At 48.9% G+C, this 10078-nt stretch overlaps 1 long non-coding RNA gene across 2 annotated transcripts; it reads left to right on the top strand.

Annotated features, from left to right (window-relative positions):
- Positions 1-9: 9 nt before the first annotated feature.
- On the top strand, positions 10-9694 carry LOC119354663. Of its 2 annotated transcripts, XR_005171140.1 has the most exons (5): positions 10-1908; positions 2621-3604; positions 3735-4018; positions 4111-4318; positions 9322-9694. It is a non-coding gene; the product is annotated as an uncharacterized LOC119354663 (long non-coding RNA). The 2 variants fall into 2 exon arrangements; XR_005171139.1 differs by lacking the exon at positions 9322-9694 and having other exon boundaries at positions 4111-4529.
- Positions 9695-10078: the final 384 nt, after the last annotated feature.

Here is a 10078-nt window from a genome sequence, read left to right as displayed (position 1 = left end):
AGCAAGCTATGAAATTATAGTCTTGTCATGGCTGCTAATCGGCATGCAAATCCTAGGGTTACACCACGTAATTTTGTTCAAAATTTGGCGTTTGTTGATACAGGGACCCAGTGATATTTATGAAAGCTGCCCAAGCTGTGTGCCAGATTGAGATGGTTGGAGATAGACTGTATGTTGTTCTATTGAAGGACCGTGAGAAGGAAAAGAGCAACGAAAAAGAGAAGGATAAGTTGGTTGATAAGGATAAATCATCAGGTATTGCCACAAAGATGACAGTAGGGGACATGATTATGGCATCTCCTGTAAGTGCCAAAGGGAAACAATCTGATTTGAGCGGAAGGAGTATGAAATCTCATCGCAAGCCACCACAAACCTTTGTCACTGTTATTGAGCATCTATTAGATCTAGTATAGTAATGTCTTGTCCCACCACCAAGAGCTGAGGACCAATCTGATGGTTCGTCATCCATGGACATGGATATTGACTCTAGTTCATCAAAAGGTAAAGGGAAGGCTGTTGCTGTCACACATGAAGAGTCCAAGCAAGCCATCCATGATGCTACTGAATCTCTGGCTAAAAACGCATTTGTCCTAAAGCTGCTCACAGATACTACTAACGTATGCTACATCCGTTCAAGTTGTTCTTTGCCACAATGCTGAGTTGAGCAGCACGCAGGGTCCTACCTGGACCACTTACAGTTTTAGCAGTGGCCAAATATTTAATCATATATTACAGCATTTCCTTCCACATGCTACAAAACAAAAGAAAGAAAGAAAGCCTGATGTTGATTGGAGGTACAAATTAGCAACAAGGGGTAATCAATTTTTAGTGGCTTCATCTATTCGTTCCCCAGAAGGCGAAAAAGGATCTGTTCTGAAATCTGCAGTATATTTGTTGAGTTCACAGACAATTCTACTGGTTGCAAACCTCCAATGTTGAGGATGAATGTTTATGTTGATTTGCTCAATGATATTCTGTCAGCCTGCTCGCCAACGGGCTCCTCACTTTCAGCAGAATCTGTAGTTACATTTGTTGAGGTTGGCCTTGTCCAGTGTCTACGAAAACCCTTCAAGTTCTTGATTTGGATCGTCCTGATTCAGCAAAGATTGTAACTGGTATTATCAAGGCTCTTGAAGTGGTTACTAAGGAGCACGTTCATTTAGCAGATTTTAATGCTAAAGGGTTTTTGGAGCAAAACAATGTAGATTCATCATCAGATAGATTCCAGGTTCTTGACACAACTTCTCAACCAACTGCAATGGTAACTGATCATAGGGAAACTTTCAACTTCAAAAAGTTCAGATTCAGTGGCAGAGGCGATGACCGTGATATAGATGGAGGTTTTTCCCATGATGGTGAAGATGATTGTATGCATGAGATTGCTGAAGACAGAACTGGAAATAAGTCCACAATGAATATTCGGTTTGATATTCCACGCAATAGAGAGGATGATATGGCTGAAGATGAACATGACAGTGATCAAGATATGCAAGCAGATGATGGTTGAGGAGGTTGATGAAGATGATGATGAGGAGGAAAATAACAACGTGGAGGAAGATGATGTCCATCAGATATCTCATGCTGACATGGATCAGGATGACCGTGAGATTGATGAAGATCTGCTAGAAGAAGATGATGATGACTACGAGGATGAGGAGGGAGTAATCCTCCTCTTATAGGAGGGGATCAATGGAATTAATGTGTTTGACCATGTTGAGGTTTTTGGGGGGAGCAACAATGTTTCTGGGGATACACTACTGTGTAATGCCACTGGACATTTTTGGCACAAGCGGCAAGGCCGTATTACATCTATATACACTCTTCTTGGGAGAGCAAGCGACCAAGGTGTACTTGACCATCCACTCTTGGAGGAACCTTCGATGTTACTTACACAACAGAGGCAACCAGGTATCCTCGTAAATTTGTTATTATTTACACATTTGAGGCTCTGTTTGGATGCAGGGTATTTCTAAAACCACAGCCCTAGTTGCAAAATACCACAGGATACAGATAGCGCAGTTTCTTGCAGTATTTGTAAAGCTACTACTAGGCGTTTGGCACCAGCACTATTTCACATATTATTATTTGAGATTGAGAAAGTTAACCAAAATTGCACATGTAAAGCACCGAAGTTTATCTGCTCACCTAATTACGTGAATACTTATAGGCTTTAACTAGCTCATTTGGTCTGTTGCTTGCTCCTATTTGTATATCCGTTATCCTGTTGGCATGTTCCATGATAATTTTGGTATGATAAACTTATCATGTACGGCTTCAGCATCATTTTGCTCCAGTTCTGCAGAATGAGCCAGACGGGAAGATGTAGCATTGCTTTCTCGGTTTTAAAAAAAGTCGAGAGTGGATTTTTTAATACTCGAAAAAAACTACGGTGTCAGCAATACCACGGTTTACAAAGCTATAGTATTTCCTGAAGCCAAACACCTCAAATGATTTTTAAACTGCATTTTTTTGAGAAATCATTTTCTTTTGAAGAACTTCTAAAATACTTTGCATCCAAACGGTTGCCTAAGCAGTTAACCTTTTTAAACTGTTACTGAGATAGTGTGTCCAGCCTGTGGTACATCATGCATAGCTTATCCAAATTATTGTCTCTTTTCAGAAAATTTAGTTGAGATGGCTTTCTCTGATCGGACTCATGAAAATAGTTCCTCCCATTTGGACGCTATATTCAGAGGCTTGCGAAGTGGATGGAATGGACACCGATTTAATGTGTGGCTGGATGATGGCCCCCGACGCATTGGATCTGCCGCCCCTGCAGTACCTGAAGGCATTGAATAACTTCTGCTCTCTCAGTTGAAAAGGCCTATGACTGAACATCCTGATGAGCAGAGCACGCTTGCTGTTGGTGCTCAAGTAAACGATCCTCCCAGTAATTTGCACGGACCAGACATGAAACTGATGCAAGGGAAGGACTAGCAGAACAAAATGAAAACAATGAAAATGATGATATTCCTGCAGTAAGGTCTGAGGTGGATGGCTCTTGCAAGTGCTGGTCCTGCACCTCCTCATGGTGATGAACTTCAAAGAGATGCATCCAATGCAAGTGATCATGTCGCAGATATGCAATATGAATGTAGTGCCGCTGCTGTCTGTGATGTGGAAGCAGTAAGTCAAGCAAGCAGTGGTAGTGGTGCTACTAGGGGAAAGCCTCAAAAGTTTATATGTGGAAATTGAAAGAAGCATGATGATGGTGACCGACATGGGGCTTCAGACAGGGCACCTTTGGGTGATGTACAAGCAGCTACTCGATCATGGAGGGCTTCTGGAAAAGCAGTACCAGTAGCAGGGACATATCATTGGAGAGTGTTAGGGAGATCCCCCAAAACACAATCCAGGAATCTGATCAGAATGCCAGTGAGGGGAATCAGGAGCCTATAAGGGCTACTGGCACCGACTCAATTGATCCTACATTTTTGGAGGCTCTTCCAGAGGATTTACGGGCTGAAGTTCTTTCTTCGCGTCAAAATCAAGTGACTCAGACTTCCCAACGGTTGCAACAACAGTCTCAAGAGTTTGAAGGGCAACCAGTTGAAATGGACGATTTATCAATTTGCAACCTTCCCTTTAGAAATACGGGAGGGAGGTATAATCATGTTCTTGATCTGTCTCATTTTGAAGTAATTTCTGACATAATTTGTTCTATGATTCTATCTTCAGTTACAATTATTTGATTTGCTATGAATTGAATTAGAGGTCTTCGTTGTTGATTCCAGGTGCTTTTGACGTCTCCCGATACCCTACTAGCTACATTGACACCTGCACTAGTTGCTGAAGCCAACATGTTGCGGGAGAGATTTGCTCATCGATATCATAGTGGAACTCCAAGAACCGGAGAGGAGAGTCCTCTCGTCGTGGTGATATCACTGGTTCAGGCCTTGATAGAAACACTGGTGATTCCTCCCGTCAAATGGCCAGCAAGCTAATTGAAACTGTAGGGACTCCTCTTGTTGACAAGGATGCTCTCAATGCTCTTATTCAATTACTTCGAATTATTCAGGTAATTCCCTTTCTTCGTCTGGTGGTTCTACTGTTTCTGGTGGTGTCGAAAGCATGCATAGTAATAATAATTTTTGCCTCTATTATATACAGCCTATTTACAAGGGCCAGCTGGAGAGGCTTCTCTTGAACCTTTGTGATCACCTGGAAAGCAGAAAGTTGCTGGTTCAAATTCTGGTGGACATGCTTATGCTTGATCTGCAGGGATCTTCTAAGAAATCAATGGATGCAACTGAGCCATCATTTAGGCTGTATGGGTGCCATGCAAATATCACATATTCACGCCCTCAATCCTCAGATGGTAATTAATTTTGATTTTGATCTTGTTTCAGTTTTTATTGTCAGTTTGATCGTTCCATTGGTATATATTTGCTGAGAATTGTATCTGAATTGTGCACTAAGTGTGATTTCTTTGTTGCCACTAGTAAGCTTGCACGTGCAACGCATGTCTGGACTAACACTCGACCTGTACTTTTCTAAAACATAAATAAATGAAAATGTAATCTATATAATGAATGAAGATTATGTGAGATGACACTACCCCAGTCTCAAAATATAAGACATTTTTTAAGGCTAAACATCATTTTGCAAAATATTCCTGGGATAACAACTTAATTATTTGAACTACATTGTCTGGTCATTTGCAAATAAATGAAGGGCTGATTTGAACAGTGAGCGAAAAGGGCTATTCAGATATCAAACAAGGTGTCCGAGCAGGCCAAAACAAACTTTCAGAAACTAAGATAACAACATCCATTAACGGCCATAAACATCCCATCATTTCTCCTCTTTCTCCACACAGGTAGCCTTCTTCATTCTAGCTCCCCTGGTGCCGGTTCATCCTCTAAACACGGAGCTTGTTGTATACCTTGTATGCCTAAACCTTAACTATATCCTTCACAACTTCGACCAAGTGCTTCTGGGCCCCTACGAGTGATGGCCGTTGCAAACTCATCTGGAGTAGAATGCCTTGGAACAAGAGAGCAGTCAGAGCGGGATGTAAACATACAAACATATAAAATAGACAGAGAAAAGAAACATGCACCATACCTTGACCATGCAAGCACAGCTTGGGAAGATAACAAGCTTGGTCTTGTATCTTGAGCCTCTGGACATTAGACTGCATACCTCCAGTGACATGTTCTTGCAGCGGTGATCCACAAAAATGCCCACGGTCAGACCAAGCTTCTTTAAGATGCTCGTGGACTCCACTTGATACTGTATAAACATGAGCAGATGATAATATAAAGTTGTACAACACCAGTTCCTCAATAGATAATCTCGCTCTGACTGAAGTTACAGACATTCGGTTGTACAACTTTATAATATAGATGGGGAGAACAAGTCAAAGTTACAAACATTCGGTTGCATGAAGAAACCGAGGATGGCTCCGCTCCGATCCGCTCCCGTGCTCCCCCTAGCCTAGCGCAACACCTCCCACCAACCCCGCCGCCGGCGAGCACTCAGGTAGCCCTCCCTCCTCGCCTCCCCTCCCCTGCCATGGCGCCCCTAAGCGGCAGCTCCGGCGACCTCGATCTCGGCTCTAGCCCGCAACGTTGGATGGACTCCGCGGCGAATCCTCGACGAGGTCCTACAGTGACATGGCCCGGATCCCGCCGTGCCCGCCCCCTGCTGCGGCCACGGTGCCGGCGACGCGCGGACCGGCCGCGCCCTCCCGGCGCGCCCCGAGCACCCAGCTGCAGGGCCGCCACAGCCCGTCCTCGGAGGCGTCTGCCGGCCTCTGCTTTCGCTGCCTCGACCCGGGTCACCCCGTGCGCGACTGCACCAACGACATCCGCTGCCGTCGCTGCCTCTACCCCAGCCATGGCTCGCGCGACTGCAAGAAGTACCACAAGGGTGTTCTGCGTGCTGCCCTCGTTGTCATGACTGCCCTCCGTGCCGGCGCCGGAGGCGCCGCGCCGTGACTTGCCGACCCCGCCCGCGCCCACCGCCTCACCTGTCGACCGAGTACGCGTCATCCTGTCGCGTTCTGTGGAGATGGAGGAGGCTGAGGTGGTTCTGCGCCGTGGGATGATCGTTTCCATCACCGGTGCCGGGCCGGTGGTCGCCCCTGGTGATGTCGAGGAGGTTCTGTACTCCTCCCTCCGCCTCCAGCCCCGTGACTTCACCATTCACGCGCACCACCCCGGGGATTTCCTCGTCATCCTCTCCACCCGCGAGCTCATGAACCGCCTCGCCGGCGACCACTTCATCAACGGGCCCGGCTTCACCCTGTCGATCCGCCCTTGGAACAAGCTCGCACATGCTGTCGTCGACTCCCTTGACCTCAGCGTCCAGCTGGAGCTCCGTGGCATCCCTGCGCAGGCTTGCCACCTGTCCACGGCGTAACACCTCCTCGGCTGTAGCTGCTGAATTGAGCGGCTCCACCCGAGTACGCGCTCCCGCGCCGACCTCGCCACCTTCCGGTTGACGGTGCGCACCCGCGACCCGGCTTCCATCCACCGGGCGGCCATCCTCGAGATCATGGAGTCTGTCCCCGCCCGCGACCACGGCCCGCCCACCATCTGCACCCTCGTCTACCCCTGCCCGCCACGACCGCGGCCCGAGCGACGATGCACCTGGTGAGCACGATGGGGATGCTGGTCGCGGGCATGATGCGAGCCGCGGTCGCCGTCGCGGCCGCAAGCGACGACGGACCTCCGGCAACCACGACGGCCGTGCCGATGGCATGGCCATGGACTCCACTGGCTGGCGCGCCCCCATCCCCCGCCATCGAGGTGCTCTGGGAGCCGTACTATGGACCCCTGGCCCTCTGCCAACGGGCAAAGCCAACCTCGTCGCTTTTCCAAAAGGGGAAAGCGGGGCGGAAGGCGATAGGAGGGTCCAGTACTGCCGGAACTGCGCCCCGTACGACTTCCCCGCCGAGTGCCCCCCCTCCCGCGTGCCCCGACACGCGCATCATGACGCCTGCTGGCTCAGGCTCATTGGCTGCGCGCCCCGACACCGCAGCACCAGCCAGGCCGCCCCCATCGCGCTGCATGGATGACCTTACCCATGTTGCGGCTGCGCCAGAAGTGGCCAATCCCAGCGCACATGTGGATTGGGATGGCTCCACGGACCGCCTGTCGCTGGACAACGAGGTCCCAGATTCCCTGGCCTCGGTCCCCGTGCCTGATCCGCCGTCGGGGCAAAGCGGAGTCCCGCCTCCGCCCCCTCCTGGCCGCCCCGCGCCACCAGCTGACCGGTCCATGGAGAGATCCCCTCGTTGGAGCCCACCCAGCATGCCGCCCGCGACCGAACCTATCTTGAGGATCCTGCCTTTGGTGGCGTGCTGCGCAAGGATGATCCCTCGGCACCCCTCGTGGCCCAACCCCCCACGGCCCAGCATGAAGCCCATCATGAGGACCCGCCTGTCGAGGTGGGGCTGGAGGCCCAACATAGCGCGCTCGTGGATGGCGCCGCCCATGCGGCATGCCCCACTAATCCCAGCCCGGCCACACGCTTCGCCTCGCCTCCCATCACGATGTGCTGGTCCCGCCCCCGCGCGGCTGCCACAACGACGTGGACCCTTGGCGACTTCCTCGCGGCGGCCACCAAACAGATCGATGCAGCCCTCCAGATTCCTAGCAAACGACCAAGGAGATGCCCGCTCAACTTCTCCCAATGCCGCGGGCGATCGGCCTCGACCGCAGCCCACAAGTCCGTCGCCCTCCCACGGCCAAGCGACGTGCCCAAGTCCACATCTTGCGCACCCTTGGGGTCGTTGTATTCAACCAGAAGATCACATCCGCGGAGATGAAGGCGTAAGACAACCTCTTTGCCGCGCCCATCCCCCTGTCTGTCCTATCGGCCATCGCCGCTCTGGTGGATCGCGAGCTCCCCGTGGATTTTGCCGTCGCGCCTATCACGACGGTGGTCGCGGGCAGCCCGATCGAGGCCTAGCTTCGCCCTTGCCCTCCCTCGTCGACCTCGTCCCCATGGAGCACAACCCCAAAATCTTGATATGGAACGTGCACGGCCTCAACGCGCGTGCACGTCGTACTGCTGTCAGGTCGCTTGTTGTAACCGCCAATGCATCCTCGTTTGTTTGCAAGAAACTAAGATGGCTTTGATCTGCTCGTCGACTGTCCTCGAAGCCCTCGGCTCGGAGTTTGATGACTACGTGTACCTGTCCGCGCAAGGAACCCGTGGCGGCATCCTGTTGGCCTAGAAGAGTAGGGAGATAGTCATCTCTGACCTCCTATTCACTGCCAACGCCTTGACCACCCATGTTTCCACCCCCACCGGCGCTCGCACACCGTGGTCTACAGACCGCAGCCGGACGAGGCCAAGATCGCCTTCCTGCAGGAGCTCCGCGACATACGCATGGACTGCTCCGGGCCTTGGATGATTTGTGGGGATTTCAACCTCATACATCGCGACGAAGATAAGAACAACCGGAACGTCAACCGACGCATGATCGGCCGCTTCCGGCGCACCATGAACGACTTGGCGCTCAAGGAGGTTTACCTCAACGGTCGCCGCTACACGTGGTCCAACGAGCAGTCACCCCCGACATTGGTCCACCTTGATCGTGTCCTTTGCACCGTCGACTGGGAGGAGTTGCATGGTGAATTCCACCTCCGGTGCCTCACCTCGGTCGTCTCTGACCACAGCCCCTTGCAGCTCGACTGCTGAAAGTACATGTAAGTCCCCATGTGTGGTTTTGGTAATTAAATGACAATCCTTATGGACTAATGTTTACATTGAGATATACATTGAAGGTTAGCCCCATTGGAAAATGATTGAAGAATATTGGAAGACAACTCCTTTGAAGCAACAATTACATAGAGATGATCAAAATGGAGTTCATCGGAGTATCCGAAGGATTACCTACTTAGAGCTATGGTTTGAGCCACAATGGATCAAGATCCTAAAAGGATGATTTGAATGATGAATTCTAGGAGTGGCTAAAAGATATGATCATAATGGACTCATGTTCGGTTTTCGCCCGGTTTTCCGTTAATTAACTGGGCAATTCTCTTCTTCTTAATTAATCGATGAGGCAAATCTTTTGCCTTCGTTTCAAAAAAAAATAATGGACTCATGTGTTGAGTTATGATTGATCAAGTATTCAAGCAAGCTATTCAAGTGAAGAATTCAATATACCCTTCAAGACGTCAAGATTAAACATGGAGTAGAGATATCGGTTGACCAAGAGGAAGCTCAAAGATCAAACACTAAATGTTCAACACACGAGTGCAAACGATGCACCACATAGGATCTTGTGGTATGATAAGCAATTGTCAATTGCACTTTGTGTACTAACCCATACTATGTGTTGTCTATGTTTTTGAGGGTTAGGTGATTCTCATGAGCTCGCATTGAGAGAGAGATTTCAAGTGTCCATAAGAGGATAACATTAAGTGTTGATGATCATGGTTGACAAGGGCAAGTTCAAGATAACCATCCCGAAGGATTACATGCTTGAAGCTTGTGGATGATCACATGATGGACACGTGAAGATGAATAGAAAGCAAACCTTCCCACATTGTGTATGAGGGATCTATTTGAAGCCTTCACCAAGTGTCATGATCAAGATCATCTTTCTGACTTGAGCCAAGCATAAACGTCAACATCAAGCTCAATTGGAATGCTGTAGTCAAAGGTATTGGTTCCTTTGGCTTTAGTTGTGAGGATCGATGACCATCGAAAAGGATATATGCTCAAGAATGAGTTTTCGGAAGCTATCTAGTATAGTTCTTTTATGATTCTTGAGTTATAGGGATCCCGCACTATTAAGAGGGGATCAAAGGGGTTAGTGATAGATTTTCTCAAGTCAACATCTTCTATTTCTACTTCCTGACATCATATTCCAACATAGGCATATTATGTTCCTATCCAATACAAATACAAAATGCCTATACATCTACCAAAGAAAAACCAAAGCTAAATAGGTCACCCAAATACATGAGAAAACCTTTGCATAATTTGCATCCTCCATTTTTGTTGATCTTGGGTGGTTCTCTATGTGAGGACCTGGGCTTTTTCCATAGCTTCAAAACGAGCCCAAGATCATCAAAATCGGAGTCTGGATGTAAAAGTTATGCATGTTTTAGTT

The sequence above is a fragment of the Triticum dicoccoides genome, chromosome 2A (genome assembly GCF_002162155.2).
Source record: "Triticum dicoccoides isolate Atlit2015 ecotype Zavitan chromosome 2A, WEW_v2.0, whole genome shotgun sequence".
Taxonomy (NCBI): Eukaryota; Viridiplantae; Streptophyta; class Magnoliopsida; order Poales; family Poaceae; genus Triticum; species Triticum dicoccoides.
Note: the sequence above shows the minus strand (reverse complement) of the source record. Positions and strands in the feature narration are given on the sequence as shown.